The sequence below is a fragment of the Paramormyrops kingsleyae genome, chromosome 12 (assembly GCF_048594095.1).
Source record: "Paramormyrops kingsleyae isolate MSU_618 chromosome 12, PKINGS_0.4, whole genome shotgun sequence".
Taxonomy (NCBI): Eukaryota; Metazoa; Chordata; class Actinopteri; order Osteoglossiformes; family Mormyridae; genus Paramormyrops; species Paramormyrops kingsleyae.
In genome coordinates this window covers 3,935,338-3,957,598 of record NC_132808.1, presented here as the reverse complement: position 1 = coordinate 3,957,598, position 22,261 = coordinate 3,935,338, and the positions used below count along the sequence as shown (strand labels likewise).

At 38.8% G+C, this 22,261-nt stretch overlaps 1 long non-coding RNA gene and 1 pseudogene across 1 annotated transcript; one reads left to right on the top strand and one right to left on the bottom strand.

The window, feature by feature from the left end:
* Positions 1-3,986: 3,986 nt before the first annotated feature.
* LOC140577740 (uncharacterized) lies at positions 3,987-4,641 on the bottom strand (annotated as a pseudogene).
* An 8,111-nt stretch (positions 4,642-12,752) lies between these two features.
* LOC140593602 (uncharacterized) lies at positions 12,753-19,769 on the top strand. The gene is made up of 2 exons (XR_011994007.1): positions 12,753-14,971; positions 15,006-19,769. It is a non-coding gene; the product is annotated as an uncharacterized lncRNA (long non-coding RNA).
* The last annotated feature ends 2,492 nt before the right edge of the window (positions 19,770-22,261 follow it).

Genomic DNA, 22,261 nt, shown 5'->3' with positions numbered 1-22,261 from the left:
AGGTTTTGGTCAGTCAGTCTTGAGCGCAATCGAGTCTTTGCAAGAGTCAGTTTTGAAAAGAACTGTTCACAGGAGTTGTCCCCAAACAGAGATGCAAATTTCAGAGCATGTCTCCTGAGTAAGGGAAAATCCTCAGGCTGTATACAGAGTTTATAGAACTGAAGCAGAGGGATGTTACTGTATCTAGCTTTGAGCTCATTGTTGCTTTGCAGCTCAATGATTTCATGTTGCATGTTTTCAGGTACATCAGCTGCTTCCACATTAAATGGCATAGTAAATATGTCCAGTTCCTTTTGTTTACTATTTATGTCCTGAAACCTCTCACCAAATGCCTGAAGGAGTTTGGCACACTCACCAGCATATTTAGATTCTTAGAAGGCTTTTGATCTTGCAGAGTAGGAAAATGCACAACAAACAAACAACAAAATTATTTTTGTATAGCGCATTATCACAACATTACATCGTCTCAAAGCGCTTTACAGCATCCCCACCCAAAGCCCCCAGTGAGTAAGCCATAGGCGACAGTGGCAAGGAAAAGCTCCCTAGAAGGAAGAAACCTTGGGAGGGACCAGACTCAAAGGGGGAGCCCATCCTCCAGGGGCCGGCAGGGAGAGTCAAATACAGTAAAATTTCAGACACAAACGGGGAGCAGGGGGGAGATGGCAAGCTAGTGCCAACTCTCCCTCTAATCGCCAGGCCACCAGAAGGCAGGCAGCGGGTCATACATGGAAGATGACACAGGCAGAACGGCGAGCTGGATGCACGGACGTCATTGGTAGTGGTGACGTCACATGTTGCAGGGTGTGCTGGACATCTTGATAGATTGAGGTCTCCAGGCACCACCCCGCAGGACAAGTAGGGGAAATATGCAATTAGTCAAAGTAGGGGAGACTATAGGCAGTGCTAAAAGTTAGATGAGTGCAATATGAAGTGCAATGCTCCGGCAGATATGGCTATGGCAGCATAAGTAGAAGGGAGAGGCAGGTGGGAATGCAGGCATGGGGAGTCCCTGAAATGTCAGCACTCCAATCCCACAAGCAATTGTGAAGCTTGAGTGACAGCACTGTCAATTCAGTTTATCCAAAGCCAATGGCACCGATCCCCACCCAGCTCTACACCTCACACTATAGGTCTGACTGGGAGCGAGGAGTTAGCTAGAGCTAGTGTCCCTATAAGCTAAACTAAACAGGCGTGTTTTTATTCTAGACTTGAATATTGAGAGTGAGCCTGAAACCCGCACATCTGGTGGAAGACCATTCCACAGCTGAGGAGCTCTATAGGAGAAAGCTCTGCAGCCTGCCGTAGCTCATTCTACCCTAGGTACTAACAGATATCCCACGCCTTGAGAACGAAGCAAGCGTGGGGGATTGTATGTGGTCAGCAGATCACTAAGGTATTCTGGGGCAAGGCCATTCAGTGCTTTATAGGTTAATAGCAGTATTTTATAGTCAATCCGAGACTTAACTGGTAACCAATGAAGGGAGGATAAGACTGGTGTAATGTGATCAAATTTTTTAGTGTTTATGAGAACTCTGGCTGCTGCATTCTGTACCAGCTGAAGTTTATGTAAGGATCCAGACGGGCAACCAGAAAGGAGGGCATTACAGTAGTCCAGTCTGGAAGTTACAAAGGCATGTATTAATTTTTCTGCATCACGAAGTGAGAGCATCTTACGAAGCTTGGCTATGTTCCGTAGATGATATAACAGAGATCTAGTTATACTTCTTATGTGAGCATCAAAACATAGATCTGAATCAACTAGAAGACCAAGATTTCTAACCACTGTGTTAGGTTGTGTAGGAAGACCACTAATGCTGAGGTGGTGAAACTTATTTCTTGCAGCCTTGGGACCAATTACCAGTACTTCTGTTTTTCTGTGTTTAACATTAGGAATTGTTTTGCCATCCAGCACCGGATATCTAACAGACAATCCTCTAACTGAGATAGGAGTGGTGTATCATCAGGGTTAACAGATATATATATAATTGTGTATCATCTGCATAACAATGAAACCCAACACCATGATTTCTAATAATGTTACCAAGAGGTAGCATGTATAGGGTAAACAGTAGTGGGCCCAGTACTAATCCCTGTGGGACACCAATATGTGACTTTGGTGGCCTTGGATGATTTGTTGTTCACATGAGCATACTGATAGCGATCAGTGAAACCAAGAGAGTGCTGTCCCCGTAATGCCAACTATACCTTCTAACCGGTCCAAGAGGATATTATGGTCCACAGTATCGAATGCTGCAGTTAAATCTAATAATACCAACAGCGATATATATAGCCACGGTCAGAAGCCATAAGTAAATCATTCATTACTTTGACTAGAGCAGTTTCTGTGCTATGGTTTGGTCTAAAGCCAGACTGATATAATTCATTAGTATTATTTTTTTGTAGGAAAGAAGACAACTGACAAACTACAACCTTTTCCATGATCTTTGAAATGAAAGGAAGATTTGAGATCGGTCTATAGTTTCCTAAAACACTACGTTCAAGATTTGTTTTCTTTAGGACGGGTCTAATAACAGCCATTTTAAAAGGTTTTGGAACATATCCAAGCTTAAGAGATGAGTTTAACACATTTAACAGGGTATTGCTAATCTGCGATGCAATTTCCTTGAAGAATTTTGTTGGAATTGGGTCTACAAGGCTAGTAGAGGATTTACAGTAGGAAATTAAGTTCTGAGTGTTTTATAGGAATGAAAGATTCAAAGGTCTCATTATTGGTAGGCAGAAGACTAGCAGGAGGCTGGCAGCCGTAGGTAGCTAAGGAGGTGCACTGGATGGTCTGTCTAATCTTAGTTATTTTACCATTAAAAAATGTAATAAAGTCATCACTCTTAAGAGCTTGCGGGACTTGCAAGTTTAATGAAGAATTCTGTGTTAACCTAGCCACGGATTCAAATAGGAATTTGGATTGGTTTTGTTCCCATCTATTAATCTGGAGAGATACACAGACCTAGCAGTCACTAGTGCTTGTCTGTATGTAGAGAGGATCTCTTTCCATGCAGATTTGAAAACTTCTAGTTTAGTTGAGCGCCATTTGCGCTCTAGCTTGCGTGATGCCTGTTTGAGTTCACGTGTATGATCAGAGTACCAGGGGGCAGGTTTCTTATCTCTATGCTTTATCTTCTTAAGTGGAGCTACAAGATCTAGTGTGCTACGAACGGATTTTTCCATGTTTGCAGTTGCCTGTTCAAGTTCATTTATACACGATGCTTCAGATGTAAGGCTGAAGGACTGTGGAAGTTGTTTCATAAATGTTGTTGTAGTTAGTGAGGCAATGGAACGTCTGGTTCTGTACTTTGGAGCTGTGGTCAACGGGAGGCTATATTGGATTTCAAACATTAACAAGTAATGATCTGAGAGCAGAGGACTCTGAGGCATAATAGATACATGTTCCACCAGGATGCCATGACTAATAATCAAATCAAGGGTATGGTTACAGGCATGAGTAGGCCCGACTACATTCTGACATAGACCTAGAGAGTCAAGAATAGCTGTAAACGCTATTTTTAAAGGATCACTATCTTTCTCCATATGAATGTTAAAATCACCCACAATAACAGCTTTGTCAATACTGACCACCAGGTTTGTTAAAAAATCAGCAAACTCCTTAAGAAAATTACTGTACGGCCCAGGTGGTCTATACACAATAACAATGGTGATTTGGGGTGAAGAGCTAGAAAGAGATGAGCCAGCAAGACTAAAAACAAGAGTTTCAAATGTGCTGAAACTCAAACCACATTTCTCAGACACTCGTAGGCTGGACTGAAAAATTGCAGCAACACCACCACCTTTGCGATTTGGTCGAGGGTTATGCTTATAACTGTATTCAGCTGGAGTAGATTCATTTAGTGCCATGAATTAATTCAGTTTAAGCCAGATCTCTGTGAGGCATAGGGCCCAAAGACTAAAATAAGTAATTATTTCATTTATTAATAGTTTCATTTATTAATACTGGACTTGGTTCTAGTTAGTCAGCGATTTGCCTGGAGACTATGAACTATGCTTTTAGACAGGAGGTCGGCACCAGCCCGCGAGGGGTGAATACTGTCCCTCTTCAAAAGCCCAGGCCTACCCCAAAACATCCGCCAGTTGTCTATATAACCCACACCATTTATCGGGCACCATTCCGACAGCCAGCGATGCAGCGACGATAATCTGCTGTACATTTCATCACCACGTCTAGCAGGGATGGGGCCAGAGCACGTTACTGACACACACATCTTCTTCGCAAGGTTGCACACCTCTATAAAATTTGACTTTGTGATCTCCGATTGCCTCAATCGGCCATCATTAGTACCGACGTGGATAATAATCTGAGAGCATTTACTTTTAGCCAGCACTTTTAAATTTGCCGAGATGTTGGTCGCTCTGGCACCAGGGAGACAATTAACTATGGTCGCTGGAGTCGCTACTCTCACGTTTCTTAGAATAGAGTCGCCAATTACTAGAGCACTTTCAACAGGCGTCTCAGTGGGAGTTTCACTGAGTGGGGAGAACCTGTTGGAAACGCGAATGGGCGAATGAAGGGTTGGATTTACGGCTATGCCGCCGGGTCGTCACCCACTCGCCTTGCTGTGAAGGCTCTGCTGCCGGAGCGGGGGGAGACTGAATACCTATGGCAGACATATCCGGAGTCGCTAACACTGAATCAATAAAACTCTCATTCTCCTGAATGTCCCGTAACGTCCGGGTACGTCCCTCTAAAACTACAATCTTCTCCGTCAGCCTAGCGACTAACTGACACTTCTCACATGTAAACGTACTGCTAATAACTGGAGAAGAATAACTAAACATATTGCACTCAGAAAACGGAACAGGAGACATGGCGTTGTACTTACGTGAAACGGGAAGACTGAAGTTCTAAAGCTGGAAGCACCTTTTTGATTGAATGGAGATCGTGGGTCGGTGCTTGCGAAGGTGATTAATCCATCGGGGTTTGGAAAATTATCAGAAGACTATTAAGCTTGCGAAGATTTTTTCTGATGACTTAATTGTAATTATTATTTAGATGATATCTATAGTTTTAAAGTTCACGCGGTAGCAACCAGTTTCGCTCACGCAGGAAACAGCGGAAATGACATCAGCAAGTGTTACCCTTTTCCAGCTGCTCTTGCCACAGCTTTAATTTTGCTTCAAATGATTTCACATTTGAAAACAGAGAGCTGAGAAGCTGATTGGGACCTTGGAGCTTGACCTTCAGCTCTGAGAGATACCTGGTAATGTCCACCATGAAGGCCAAATCACACAGCCACTTTCTATCACAGTGTCATCCATGTCATCCATGACAGGCTTTCCCTTCATCTCCATGAATTCTTTTACTTCTTCCCTCAGTTTAAAAACCGTGTGAGCATATCTGCACGACTCAGCCACTGTACCTCATAATGGTAGACCAGATCTCCATACTCTTACTCAAGATTAGTGAGGAGCTCCTTGAACTGGCGGCTGTTTAGACCTCTGCTTTTGATGAAATTTATGCTGGGAACGACAGGTGTCATTATATTGTTGAGGTTCAGGGAATGTGCACAAAGGCTTTCTGTATCTTTACAGGTATCTGTATATAGACGTATTTCTTCCCCCGAATACCACTATGCTGATATTTTTTTTATCATTTAATTGACTGATGGGCCGGATCAAATGGTCTTGCGGTCCGGAGGCCGGAGGTTCCCCACCCCTGCTGTAAGGGTACCAACAAATTTGTCCACGTCTGTATTAGCATCTCACAAGTACCCTTTGACACCACCAAGTCAGAGGCTGTACAGAACCTTAAAAACCTTCCAAATTTGTCTTCATCAAGTTCTCTGATGTACCTTTTCAAGTGATTGGCCACTTCTGCTTCCTTTGAACTCATTTCTGTTGGAAATTTTAACATCCCCGCCACCTTTTTTGGTGTTAGGTCACTGTATATTTTGGTCAGTTCCCCAAAACTGAGACACATCTGGGCATGTGCAACCTCTCTTCAACAGTCAATGACAACCATTGGTTTTTGCACAAGCTCCTTATGAGATCTCTCAGCAAGTATTCCAGGTAGAGCAGGGGCTCTCTTTCTGTATTCATACTTGTTAAGAATTTCCAGAAGGGCATCACTATCAACGGAAGTGAAGTCATTTAGAGCCTGACTTAGAATATGTCGCTCATGGCAGATCTCAAACTGCAAAAAGTGTGCCCTCAGCTCACAGCACACTCACTCAAAATGTCTCCTCGTGAAATGGTGAAGCAAGCTTGATTGGGAAGTATTTGCAATCTTGAAACCTTTTGAGAAATATCCGGCAAACTGTCTTCCTTTTTTCCACATTGAAATCATACCTAAGGAAAGGTACTTTCAAAGTCCCAAGGGTATAACATTCATAGAATTCTGTCCAGAAGCTACTGTAGACATCTCTGAGAACTCCAACCCAGTAGCTGCTTCCCCTGAGTTGTCAGAAAGTAAACGTCTCACTGACAGTGATGATTTCATAATCTCAGGGTCAGAAACTGCATCTATAATGTCATTAAAGCTATTTGAGGAATGAATGACTAATGTTTTTCTAAGCAAAGCAGGAGGAACAATTTGAGGGAGCTCATCTGGCTCATAGATTAGTGTCTCACTCAGAGAATCAACATCAATCACTCGCTGTGCACCAAAAGTGATCTCAGGGTCAGAGTTATCTGTTACTACAGTACCTGAAATGGTTTCTTCAATAGCATGCTCCACAGCGACAGACAGATGAATGGAATCAGTAATAACCCTGACATACTGTATGTGCTTCTAGGGTGTTCTGTGTTAACTGAGGACTGTGTGGTCTCAATTTGATCTGAAACAACGAAGACCTCGGGAAGGAAAGCCTGAGATCTGTGTCTCATACTGCTCCCCTGCTTTTTCCAGTGTAGAGTCAGGTGTAAGTCCATCACAAAGTGACGGTGAATCAGTTTCTGAGACAGAACTAGCTTGCTCATCAACAGATGTTTCGTTCAGGGCTGGTTTTGGATGGGTTGCTATGTAGAACTGCAGCATGGGGAGTTTGACAGTTATGTATCATTTCAATAGACATATCCTTAGGGAGAGGATTTTGCTTAAAGTCCCAAACATCAAACTCAAACTTAGATTTATGACATTTGCTAGATTCTGCAACTGGAAAAAAAAATTAGCCCTTTCCTTTCAGTATCACATTAAAGTCACCCTCTATGTTTATTCCAAGTTTTGCTTTGCTCTGGCCTGTTTTGTGACTTTATATTCAGTGTGAATCCATCCGATTTCAATATTCATCATTGAGTGTCTTGATCAATCCCTCGTTTTGCATGAGGTATGTGGTTCCTCCTCACCTTCATTTTTATCTTTTCTAAGTTTAAGTTTTTTCCCCTTAGCTTTTCGAAATGGCCGAGCTTCCATTTTGTGGAGGGTGTCTGACGCCTGCAAAAATTAAAGAGTGCGATCCTGTCTCTATGTGAGGGAAGGTAATTGGCCAGTTCTGCAACCTCCATGATGACATCTTTGTCAATCTGTAAGAGGAACGAACATGTTAACTTATGTGCAAGGGTTACCAATTCATAAATGTAAAGTCAAAAAAATGACTCGAAAGAAAAAAATCAGAAATGAAATGGCTGAAAAGAAAAATGTAATTATATGTATTACCTAGGTCCATGTTTCATTATAATTATGTAATGGCTTCAGGCAAATGCACCCAAAATAGTCAGGATGTAGTATTCTTTGTCCAGGTATATTTTGGTGAGACTGTGTTCACACATAAAACTGATTATTTTGTCTGAAACAACAAATGATGTGATACACACGAGTCATTTGTGTTCTCTGAAAAATAATTACTTTTAACCACTTTCACAAAACCAATGATCCATGTCTGAGACTGCAGATAAATTCCCAGGTAATTTTACTGAGACATACAGCTGAAATTTGTATGGAGAAAAACCAACCTCCATTAGTTGGGCCTACACCTTTCTGCTATATGTAGTAACATTCAATTAAAGACTGAGTGCCACCTAAAGTTGCAAAGTACAGTGCAGCAAAATGGTACAAACCGTATCTTTTGAACAACTGCAAGTGAACTCAACATGTACTGCCTCCCCAGGTTACGATGGGGTTCCATTGCGATAAAAATGCATTTTCATACAGTACACCAAACCTACTGTAGCAAACATCATAACCGAGCCTAGTCTACCTTAAAAACATGCTTAGAACACTTACATTAGTCTACAGTTGGGCCAAATCATTAATACAAAGAGCCTATTTTCTAATAAAATGTTGAAAATCTCTTGTAATTTATTGAATAATGTACTGAAAATGAAAAACATTTACCCATCGTATAGTCAAAATATCGTACCACAGACCATCATAACCCAGGGAGTGTCTGTATATGCATGCAGATGACGGAACATTTATGTTCTAATCTGGATAATACCTTTTGCTCTTCCATCAAATTAATGACTACTTCTGAGATGCCCCTGTCTCTTAGAAAGGTTACATCGGACAGTTTCTCTGCCATTATGGAACTGTGGAATAAACAAACCATATTCAATAGGCTACAGTAAGGTAACTTCCAGAATGGAAAGAATATATATGAACAACAAAACTAAACCATGATGTTACTGTTCCTAGCCTTGCACATTGTGTTCTCCTTTTTAGGCTACTACATCGATGTGGCCGCATTAAGTCTAAATTTATAATTTGTAACCCCTTGCCTTGCCTGACAATGGCAACCTTAATAAACGTGCTCTGCAGTTTTTGCATGTTCGCATACAACGACGGCCTATTTGCTTGCAACACCTCTGATATGATGACACCACACCATGACAAAATCTACAAAACTCTTTCGTATTTTAAACATTCTTAAGCTCATTGAACATTTTGTAAATTTAGCCTACCTGTCCACTGATGGTGATCCACGAAGATTCTGGGATGAGAGAGATCCCCGCCCTGGGATGCTGGAGATCCGTTCCTCAATCTGGAGGAAAAATTCTGACTTTTATCTTGTAACTTTATGATTTTATTCTCAAATTATTATGACTTTATTCCCGCGAATCACAACCTTATTCTCGAAAGTTCCAACTTTATTCTTGAGGTTTTATATTTTTATTTCTACTAATAGTGACCCTAAAAGCGTGTGGCTCAGTGGGCTAAGCCGTGTGCCTGTAATCACAAGGTCACCGGTTCAAGCCCAGCCTCAGCACGTCTGCGGGTCCTTGAGCAAGACCCTTAGCCCCCAGCTCCCTGGGCGCTGCTACGGGTGGCTGCCCTTTGTGGACAGCTTGCTCTACAAAGAGCAAGTTCAGGGAGGCGTAAAAAGAATTTCCCCACGGGGATCAATAAAGTATCAATTATTATTAAAACTCTGTTAAAGTATTCATGCTGGATTTTTTGAAGATAAGATACATAAAAAATAGCTCTACAACTTTCAGTTTATCCCTAGAAAGAAAACACCCTAAAATGAAAAGAAATAAATAAAAACTCAATAGAAATATGCCTAAAATCGCACTGAAAACTGCCTCAAACCAACCTAGATTTCAATTGAAAATTAAAAAAATAAAATAAAAGTACTAATAGAAAAAAAACACTGTGCCCTATGACAAAAAGTTTATTTTTGTATAGATTTCAGTTTGCAGTTCATTCAATTTGTTGTCTTTTTCATGTGTTCTGTTTATGGGGAATCCTAAGGGAATTTTAAGGAAAAATTATCCTGATAAAACATTTAGCCATATCGCCCAGCCCTAGTCGTAAGGCCTGGTCGAAGTAATTTCCTAATATCACCGTCCTATACAATCTTCACATGTATTACAACACACCCATGTAAAGTACCACGGAGAGACTGCTGTATATAAAAATAAATTGAACTGAAATTGAATATTTAAGTCCTTCCTTTCTATTTGTATATCTATAGATATTTGTTATCCATGTTTAAAATAATGTAGCATGTGAAAACTACTTACTAAATACAATATTTTCTTTATTATTTTAACAGATTATAGCAGATAATTTACGATTGCTAGTGGAAAAATTGTTTTGCATACAGCATTAAGGTGCATGCATTTGAAAAAAAAATATTTTCACTGTGTGTTTATTACTTTAAAAAATCCCAAGATGGGAATATTTTGGAAGAAAATCCACAGTTTTATAGGCACAGAGGTTGTTCATCCATCCAAACATCTTGTAACCTCTTTTTATGCTTGGGGGTGTGTGGCCCTGCAGTATATGAGGCTGAGGTACGCCCTGGATGGGATACCAGACCCCAGAGGTTGTATCTGAGTCAATTCTTCACATTGTATTTAAAGGTGTTTTTATCCTGTTCCCATAAAATGACAGTAATGTCAGTTTTCTTCTGTTGTTTTGCCTCCTGGTCTTCCAGTTTTCATCAGATAAAAGATGGCTCATTGCACAAGACACCCAAGTGAGTGAGGGAGTTTGTCCCCTGATACTGACGGATTCCGTGGGCGACAGCAGTTGATATTCAGATCGTGGGATGTGCTGTTGGAGCGGTTAAAGGATCTGTCATTGCAGGGTTGATAAACAAAAATATCCGCTTTTTGTAAGCTTAATACTGTTAGCATTAACCAAAGCCTTATTTGGAGATGTTATCGGCCTTCTGCCATTGGATATCAGAGACAGGACAGGCGTTTTGTATTAATGGACTTGGGTTGTTTGTAAGTTATGACTGATTAAAGATAAAGAGATGAGTAGCTAAAGGGAGATATGGCTGAAATTGTGGGGCATTTAAAACATGCATGCTGTCATTTTCTGTTTGTTTTTTGCTAGGTTTGGTGCATAGGTTTGAAATCTGACAGGGCATGATTGAGTACTTTTAATATCAGCTAGGAGGTACTATATTTATACTGAAACTGTAAACAAAACAAGCAAAAAACTGAGTATAGTGAGTACAATGTTCAAAGTTGTGAAATTACTGCAATAGCAAGATTGCAATATCACATTTCTCTGCATTCAAAAGAGCACTTTTACCTAAACTTATTAATTAATGCATTTAATGTAATGGAAATACAAAAGTAATTCTGCACTACAATAATAAATCTGCTCCATTTTTGCTCCCCTTCTTCTATTCGTTTTCTCTGCACTTCTGCATAACCGCTGCTTCTGGTCAACCAATCAGAAAAGTTTATCCCTATAAGCCCCACCCCAGTACTTCAGGAACCACCTTCCAGGAACTACAATCAGGCCGAGTTCCTGCCATGGAAAAGGACCTTTTGTTTTTAGCATTTACTTACATTCAGCAGCTTTATGCTATATACTATACTATATGCAAATAATAATACATCTTTTTCGCTGGCTGCAGCCTTCTGAGTGCTTTTTGCTTAGCCCCACCTAGGGCTCTGTGAGCCCAGCTGGGCTCAGATGTCCATGTAGCATAGAGAAAGGGAGTGAGGCCCATCCATTGCTCTGTCATGGCCAGCTGATGCAGCCCCACATCATCACACGGGGCCAGGCCTGGTGCTGAGAAGCATGCTTCTGAGACAATGTGCTTTAAAGGTAAACTGAAGCTGGTATGACAGATAATCCACAATGTGTTTTAAAGGTACACTGAAGCTGGTATGACGGATAATCGAATGATTCAAATATGTTAAATATAAAGAAGTGGAGGAGTATTTCCTAGGGTTATCTAGTTTAAATAAGGAAAGAAAAATGTGTGGATGTTGGGAAGATTTTATTTCAAACAGAAGCAGTCACCAAAGATGCCATCATCATGTATGTATCTGTCAAACCTAGCAATGGTCTTAAGAACAAAAATGGACCTTTTCTTATCCCGTTTTAAAAACTGCACCTCGCAATCTTCCAGGATAGCATCTCCTTGAGGGCCTCACTCTGTACTTGTGACATTGGTCTTCCTGCAGGAGCTTCCTGCACTCCTACAGAAATGCAAAATAAGCCCAGAGAGGCACTCAAATTTGGATTCAACAGCTAATGAAAAAGAAAAAAAAACACTTGCAATTGTAGGCTGGTTTTCATGTAAATGGTGATTATTTCACTCAAACACTGTCGCCACATCAGTTTTGCAAAAGCAGATTTTATCTCCTTTTAGTCAGAGCTGTCTCAGGCAATTGGCTCCTACACTTCATCTCATGGGCTTCTTCTTAACAATTTGTGCACAAAAGGCATAAAAGCTTTCAGTTATGAATGAATAAAGTATGAGACTCTTCTTTTAAACATTAAATATTAACATGGCAGCATGATGTGTCACAACTGGTATTGTGGTCGGAACTTGTAATCACAAGGCTGCAAATTACCATTTAATAATTATTATCCTTTTCTGGTTTTGTTCTCTCCTAGTTTTGTCTTGTGGTAATGATTCCTGACTTTAAATAAAAAGCATGCACACACACATACACACACACACTCAGGTGTCACGTTCGCTGGGGAGGCGATCCGGGAAGCAGGGATACGGAGGTAGGAAGTAGGGCAAATGGGGTTTATTGGAGAAAGACGGGACCGGGGAAGCACAACAGGTAACATTAATGACGAGTCTGGGGAAGACTGACTCAGACGAGGACTAAATACAAAAGACAAACTACGGGTAACGAGCCACAGGTGAGAACAATCGGGGAGAAACAGGAGGTAATGAGGTGGGCGTGGCACACATTAGGAGCGGACGGAGCGGGGCGTGACAACAGGCACATGCACATATATATATATATACTAATATACACTAATTATAATGCTCATATGCTAATTTGAACAAATCATGCAAATACTTTCATTGTATTTTTAATGGCACCAGAGGTTGTGTCTGTGTGTATGTGTTGGTTTTTGTGGTTTACAAGGACTTTTGACCTGAATACTCACCAGCATTACAGGGACATTTGGGTTTATGAGGACAGGGACCATGTCCTTATAATTCCGGCAATGTAGAAGCCATTTTCTAAGTCCCAGAAACTCCCTCTCAAATTTTGGCGCCATGTCCTAACATACCACAAAACCCTGAAATCTTACTATACACTGTGTATCTCTGAACTCGAGAGTGCGCCCCTGTAGCCGGGACCCGGTACAACACCTGCGTCATCAAAGATTTGCATATTACACACAAGTGTAAGTTTTGAGGCTGCTGATTGGCTAAATCGGTAACGTGGGCGGGAAATCGCGAAAACAAGATGGCGTCGGTGGGCGTGGCTTCAGTCCGCTTCAGCGCACAGTATCTTATGACAAGTAAGTTAATGCAATTTGCAGTATTATTTCAACATTAACTATAATTTATCAATTGTAAATTAAATATATGAATGTATAGCAAACATATAGGTAAACGTATACCGTTAATATGATAAACTATGACTAGAGATTACATTTTTTTAAACCTTTTACTAGTCAGACTGATAAATAACTTGGAATTAAGATTTTATACTAACTGTTCGTGTAAACCGAACCACACATTTAACTACTAGGCTTTATCATAATTATATATTAAATACATATTAGTATTAGTATTTATTTTTATATTATTTTTACAATTCCGTTTATATTATAATCGTCAATGTCCTGTTTGGACCGGATGCAGCTGAAGTGAAGACATATGTGCTGTGGACCTGCTAGTTCGAAGCGACTGTAATGTGAAAGGTAAGTTATACTGCTGTTTAATCGAATTTTTAAAAAGTTTATGGCTCGCGTTGGCTTGTTTGTGCATGTTTTGTAAGCGCATCAGAGCTCGTTTTACAGTTTTAAACCAGCTAGTGCGTGATGCTAACGGTGCTAGCGAATTTCTACTGATTCATTGAATACATTCAGATTCAGATTTTTCACCTTTAACTTACTTTCATTTGCAATACAGTTTTAACTGTATTGCAAAATAGCATAGTTGTAATAATAATCTGCTGGGTTTAAAGAGATTAATAAACAAAGAGATCCAGATGTGCACGTTTTACTCCTGAATAGTAACTTGCACTATCAGTCAAACGTTTTTGAACAGTTAATGACCACGTTAATCCGAACAGTAGGATGAAGACCATCCGCGTGGATTGTAGACCTCACCTATGCTTATTTGCTTTGAGGAACATCTATCCTGGTGAAGAAACCACTTATGATTTTGGTGATTAAGAGTAGCAATGGCGATGCACGGTATGAAAACCTTTACAATAACTAATTATTAAATAATTATTTATTGAATTATATTAAAGGTGGAAAGTATTAATTGTCACCATTGTAAAATTAATGACTTTTTACGTATTACATTACGTGTGTGCTCATTACAGTACGTCAGTTTGTGTGAAGCTTTACACCTGTGTTATGAGGACACCTGTTTTATGAGGACCATCATCACATATTCTTGATGTTGGACTTGACTGAAGAATCTCAGTGTGTTGTGTTAGTTTGACAAAAGCCTGGTTTATGAGGACACTGGTTATTACCAGGACAATGGGCTGCATCTATATGAAATATTGGGATTATTTACATCTCACTGTGGTCAATATGATATTGAAAACTCAGTAGTTCTCAAAATTGGTAAAAAGTAGGTCCCCCTTGATTCCATTTGGCTTTCATTAAGTAATATTAAAACTATATATAAAGAGTAACTTTATAATATTTCTATGCCACATTATTTTTTTATTTGCTTTCTCCAAGATTGCATATTATCTATTCACCAGATCAGGGTTGGGGAACGTTGGTCCTGGAGGGCCAGTGTCCCTGCAGAGTTCAGCTCTAATCAAACACACCTGAACCAGGTCTTCAGGATAAAGGTTGGTATTTTTTTTTTTTTTTGGACACCGGCCCTCCAGGATCAAGGTTCCCCACACCTGCACTAGATGATAGATGAGAATCTGTGTCTGACCAACCTAAAGAAACTTTAAAGGTATGTGAGAAGATAGATATCTGAGAAGACTGAGGTATTGAGTTACCTATGTCCCGGTAATAACTAGTGTCCTCATAAACCAGGCTTTTGTCAAACTAACACAACACACTGAAATTTTTCAGTCAGGTCAAACATCAAGAATATGTTATGATGGTCCTCATAACACAGGTGTCCTCATAACACAGGTGTCCTCATAACACAGGTGTCCTCATAACACAGGTGTAAAGCTTCACACAAACTGACGTACTGTAATGAACACAAATGTCATGCATAAAAAGACATTAACCCTCTGGGGTCTGAGGCCTCTCAGCCACTTTCGGGGTAGTCTGACATGCCTTGACATTTTAAAATATTTCACCTATCTAAAAAACATTTATCCCAGAATGTTACATGTGCTTTTGTTCAGCACAAACTCAGCACCAATAATCTGAGACCACTTAAAATGTTATTCTATTTTTTGTTAATATCAACTTTAAACATATACTTGTCAAAAACCTATTTTCAGACATGCTGAGAAATTGTAAAAAATCACATTATAGACATTTCTAGCTAAGACTTTTGAGCTCTGAAGCTTATAGACACAGGGGTTGGCTACACACAGGTGAAAGAGACATTCTGAAATTTTATGTGGTTTGGTTACTAAAGTGTTAGAACTTTGGAGTGACACTCTTTTTCTCAAAGTCAGTGGCCTGTACAATGAATAATGATGACATAGGTATCCTCACACCTGTAGTAGTTTGCATGCTGTCAATGGCCCATCAGTCTGGAATGTCACTGCACCCCACACCCATCACTTTGGAAAGGCAGTTTGAAACGCAAGAAAAGTAGCAACAATAAAATCCCCTTCACAGTTTGAAAAATTAAAAACTGTGACCATATAAATATAGAAAGAGATAAATATGATGCAATGACTATTATTAACACTCGGAACGAGGGCATCGTCGACCGCGTATCTTTCTCGTCTATTTCAGTTTATATCTCGCTGAAATCATTATGTAGAATCATGAAAAAAAACACTAAAGCTATGCGGATGACACCCAACTCTACCTCACTACAAAGCCCTCAGCCACTTTACCACCCACTACTCTCATTGATTGTATTGCTGAAATAAAATCCTGGTTTACTCTTAACTTTCTTAAACTTAACAGTGATAAAACTGAGGTTATCCTCATTGGTAGTAAATCCACATTATCCAAAACTAACAGTTTCTCTATCATAGTTGATAACTCCTCCATTTCACCATCCCCGCAGGTTAGGAGTCTGGGTGTCATCCTTGATAGCACACTATCATTTCAATCACACATTAATAACATTACCCGGTCAGCTTACTTTCATTTAAGAAATATTAATCGTCTCCGTCCATCTCTTACCCCCTATTCTGCAGCCATTCTTGTTCACAGTCTAGTGACTTCCCGTCTAGACTACTGCAATTCACTTCTCTTGGGTCTCCCTCACAAGTCCCTTCGTAAACTTCAACAAGTCCAGAATTCAGCTGCCCGAATTATTACCCGAACCCCATCTGTCCACCACATCACTCCTGTTCTTCAGCAGTTACACTGGCTCCCTATACAGTTCCGTATCCAGTTTAAAGTCCTCTTGCTGACATTCAAAGCCATCCACAACCTTTCTCCCCCCTATTTATCTGACTGGGATTGCCTCCCATCTCATCTTAGAAATATGGACTCATTTCCTCATTTCAAATCTGGACTCAAAACCTATCTGTTCAAACAAGCCTATTCATTGTAAACTCCTTTTATTTGTCATTTATATTCATTTTAATGTATTTCTTGCATTGTACCTTTTGTAGTGTGTATAAATTTTTATGTATGCCTGTACGGTGACCTTGAGTGTCAGAAAGGCGCCTTTTTAAATAAAATGTATTATTATTATTATTACTAAATCCATAATGCATCTTCTTTTCAAAACTTCCATTGTCGGAAGTATTAAAGTTTTTAAAATTAGGTTAAATAGGCAAAAAAGTAAACCGTATGACCTTTCTTTGTTTTACTTGCGTCGGGAGCGTGTAGAAATGCTCTCAGCTGAAGATCGCTATTCACGTTCTAAATACGCTGCGTTTGAACCGGCGATCGTGTGATTGCAGGCACACAGGCTTAGCCCACTGAGCCATGAACACAGGTATGAGCTTTGCTGCTGAAAGTGGCAACACTGGCACAAAGCTTCAGCGGCAGACGCTTAAGTCAGTCACTCTTGTTCTTTCTATTAGTATCACGAAGCTGTAAAAATATATTTAGTTTCTACCTATATATATTTGAAAAGTAGACCGTCCAAGGTTTCTGAGGGTGTTTTTTAAATGTGTATATGACTAAAACTCGCAGAGTTATTTAAACGTTTTGGTGAAATTTCTGTCAGGTCCCGCCAGCGGGACCACCGACCCCAGAGGGTTAACATTGCATTGGGTAATATTTAAATATTGAAATATTGATTTGAAAAATAAATATTGTGCTTTTATTTGTACATTATCATGTTAAAATAAAAGCAAGGTTATGAAATTATTTTAAATCATTATTTCATTACATTAACAACTTGCTGTCTATACATTTATTCCTTGAATATATTTCTCACATTCTGTTGGATTGATATTGTTTTATAGCTCTTAGAGAAAGTGTTTCTGTATGTAAAGTGTTTTAATGATTTAATTTAGTTAATAGAAGTTAATTGATAATGAAAATCTATTTATGACATCATTTTTGACAAGCATCCTCATTTTACAGCATTTTTACTAGGGGTGTAAATCACAGCTTTCCTTGCGATAAGATACAATATCGATTATTTTTAATACCTCAGAAATTCCCACGATACGATACAATTCGATTCATTTCGATACTGGGGATAGTAGTCGAAATGATGAAATTTCACACAATCCTTTACATTTCAATGAATTAAAAAAGGCAAATATAATTAGCATTTTATCATATTTTGTGAACTGAAAACAAAATCTAGTGTAGTCAAGTATGTCCCATAAATCAAGCAAAATAAAGTGCATTTAAATTTTAAATTGTTTCATCTAGTCCTGTGTATTTAAGTCCACCTCAGAGTCTGTCGCCCAGATCTGTCATTGAAGTTTTCCCTGTGTTATGTGCTGTGCTTGCAATAACAAGGTTCCCGCAGGGTCTTAAAAAGTCTTAAGTCTAAAATTCAGAAAGTTAAATTTAAGGCCTTAAAATGTCTTAAAAATGCCTTGCTTGGTCCAGCTCCCCATTCATTTTTATACCCTTTCTTAAATTTAATAGAATTAAATTGGAGGCTAACTAGGCGACTCGGTAGCTTGCAGCAGCTGGTGCGGTTGAACGCATCATCCATCCTCTATTTTTTTATGCCATACGATCTACACACACTACCTTTGCAATAGACCAGTAGGTCGCGATCGACGTATTGGGCGTAGACCATGTATACGTCGGAGTGGATCATGAAAACAATACTGAAACAGGCAAGAAAATAAAAACACATGTATCGATATTTATGCAGTCACATCGATGCATCGGATCGTTTGCTGTTGAATCGATATATTGGTACCAATCGATGTATTGTTACACCCCTAATTTTTACACAATTGCCTAAAACGATTAACAGTACTATGGTTTTGCAGGTAGGTTTCTTGAAGCCTTCTGGATTTAGCCCATCTCAGTTTGTTCCATTTCTTCATGTCATTCCAGACAGACTGGATCTCTGTGTGGAGCACTGGCTGTTGTCAAACTCCTTGTTAAAACAAAAATCTCACTGGATTATTATAGTTAATGGCAAATTGAATGTTTGGAAATGTAAACTGATATTTCCTACTGACACACACTACAGCAAAAGATAAAAATAACTGACTTAAAAGCATTTTTAGCTGGTGAAATTTTGGCAACCACTGTATATTTTAGTGTATCAGAATATAACTGAAATTATGGATGTGTCAGTATTGTCTTTCTAGCCTGTACCAATAAGTTCATGGTATCAACAATAATCATTTTCATGTTAAAGAGATATTTCATCTTGTATTGTGAGAACTTGTCCTCTTGTGTCAACACAGCACTCATGTGTCGTGGTGCTCTCGTGAACTAGCTCTCTGGGCCTTGAACATGGTAGTTGTGTTGGCTGTTAGTGGAGGGACATGAACCTTTCAGCTTTTATTATAAATATCTTCATTTGTGTTCTGAAGTTGAGCAAAAGTCTTACAGGTTTGAAACAACCTAAGTACAACTACTTATTGACTTGAATTGAAAATTAATTTTCATTTTTGGGTGAACTCTCTTTAAAGCCAAAAACTGATAAATGTTTGAATTTAAGTTTAAAAAATAATGTTTAGCAGGCAATATCCTTATATCCAATATGTTATTTGTAATGTTGTTTTTCTGTTTGACTTCTGAGGTTCCTGATCATTATATAACTGATTTATTGCAGCTGTTCAGGAGATGCCCATTAAGAAAACCTCTGTTCCTCAAGGTACCAGGGTTAAAATTACAATACTACTATCAATGTACAGTGGAATCAAAATTGGAGACCAATCTATAAATATTTGATTTTTTTTTCTTCCGAGATATACTGTTAATCTTTATCACTTAAAATTTGAAGGAACATTAGCTGTAGTATATATATGTATATGTATGTATAAAAATATTTTGTTGAAAACATAGTGATCAAAGTTAGGGAACAGTAACCACTGTAGCAGGAAAGATTACAGCTAAAATTGGAGGGTTACAACTGTCACAAATGAGTAGGAAGCATAGAGGCCCCTGTTTTGAGTGACATGCTCATCAGCAAAAGGTGAGTCTAGCCTTTTCACTCTTTGTGCTGATGAGAGGTTTGGGGGGGACTTGACTGAATTACTGTTATTGTAAAGATGCAGTATTCAAGAAATCACAGATTTGGAATGATCAATTTCTCTTGCAGTGAAAATTAGAGTAATGCTGCCAGTTAAATAGGGTTTGTCATTTTATTTATATATATATATATATATATATATATATATATATATATATATATATATATATATATATATATATATATATATATATATATGTGTATATATATATATATATATATATATGTGTGTATATATGTGTATATATATATGTATAAAAAATATTAGGGCTGTCAAAATTAACGGGTTAACGTGGATTAATAGAGAGTTGTAGTTTTATACTGTTTAAGCACTACTTCTCATTTGTGGCTCATTAAATCGGTCGCACACACTATACCATCCAACTTATCTGTGGATGTGTTGCTACGGAGTTTTACACATAAAGCACCGAACGTAATGTGTTATCAACTGATATTGCTAACAATGGCAATTAACTGGGCTAGAATTGGATTTCATGATTAGTCGGATTATTTGTCAGATTTACGGTAGTTCGTGCTAATTGTAAGTGAACTAGGATAAAGACCATTTAAACTGAGGTACCTTAAATCTGACAAGTTGTCCGGCTAAGCAAAAAATCTTGCTTTTTGATATGGGTCCATGGTATTGCACTTCTGTGGCAGATGGAATGCATCCGACTCGTGTTCAAGATGTTCAATTAACATGTTAAGTGCATATATATTCCCTTTTTTCTTGAGTCTGTTTGCTCATCCAAAATGAAATGTGATTAATATAGATTAAAAATGAATGATATTATCTTGAAAAGAAACTCAAAATAAGTGATGTAACATCCTGTTCTCGTTTACCCTTCTATTAAGATAAGCACTTTCGTTGTTGTTTTAGGTATTTTTCATAGTGCAGTGCTTAAGAACGTTACTCTAGAAATCTCAAAGTATAGCTTATGGGGAGCAGTCCTGTCCTTTTGTCACTCTCATGTTGTTCCAAACACACATGGACCTCTTCATCGGAACAGAAAGGAGATGTTTAGCAGACTGTTTTGGTCAGTGTCATCCTCAAACACCCCTGATATTCACTGTATGGAGAAGGTGTAATGTGAATGGTGTTGGTGTCTGAAGCTGTGGCTGTCTGAAATGTTCTGCTGAACATCTCCTTTCTGTTCCACTGGAGAGTTCACAACATCTTTTAAATGTTTTGCAAATGTTTTCACAGTTTTTAAGTTTTGTTTACATTCTTGCCATTTTAATAATGGCAAAACATTTTTGTTTTATTTTATTTTATTTTTTAAGACTCTGCAAGTGTTTTATTGTTCATGTGTTGAAATTTGTTGATGTCATTTTTCTCCCTAAAATGGCATGCCATGCTTATAAAACATGCTAAACTGAAAGGGGGGAAAAAATGATTTTTTTGTTATTTAAAGGTGCAATTAAATTGCTTCTAAAACACATTGACACTGGTCTCTTTTGTCTTCTTCGTTCTGTTGTGTATTAAGATCAGGCACTCTTTATTCATCTTGGTCTTGGTAATGCAGCATAGTGTCATGTTTGTGTGTTGTGTATTGGGCTGTGCCAGTAATTCGCGTTGGTCCCTGTAATGTTGGAAGATGTGTGGTTGCGTATTGTGTTTAAGATTAGGCACCCTTTATTCACCATGGTCTTGGTAATGCAGCATAGGGTCATGTTTGTGTGTTGTGTATTGGCCTGTGCCAGTAATTCACGTTGGTCCCTGTAATGTTGGAAGACGTGCAGTCGTGTATTGTGTTTATGATCGAGCACTCGTTATTCACCTTGGTCTTGGTAATGCAGCATAGTGTCATGTTCGTGTCTTGTGTATGTACAAGTCCCTGTAAAACACATTGGTCTCTGTAATCCAGGGAATTGACATGATTTGTGTATTGTAAAATGAGTGTCCTTATAAACTGGTAGGACCCTACAAATCCCAATTATGTAATGGGCGGGAACATTTCAGGAGGGGTGTGGCTGTCCCTGAGTACCACCAAAATATTAGGTTGTCATATTATCTGTTTTATTGTGTGTAGAGGGAATTCTAAGCCAGATTCTTCATCTGCAGATTAAAACAAAATTTTTGATAGTTTTATCATCTCTGTAGGGCATTGGGAAAGGTGTGTCCCCTTAAACCACCATACAACTGGTTTGTCCTGCTAAACCACAAAAACCAGTATGTGTGTGTGTGTGTGTGTGTGGCGGGGGGACCCATTATTTTAATGTTATGGGGACCATTTTCTTCCCACAAGGGGGAATTCAATACAATCTGTGACTGTGATAAAAAAAAAAAAAGACTTGTATTCTGTTTGGTTACATATGGTTAAGGTTAGGGCTGGGTAGGGGTTAAGGGTTTTATTGTTGAAATTATGGTTTTTCCCATAGAATGAATGAGTACAGGCTTGTGTGGTCTGTGTGTGTGTGTGTCTGTCTGTAGTAATATATATTTATATATTAAATCCAAAGAACATCACTCGCACAGGTAGCCTCAATTGAGTGTTTTATCTACATTCTCTCCTCTTTTTCTTTGAGAAAAACATTTATTACACAAATGTCATTCCTTTGCAATGCCATCTGAGATGCTGAGCTGATTTGAATTAGCTTATTGACTTGGAAAGACCATTAGCTGTGTCAGTGTGTATTTCCAGACCATC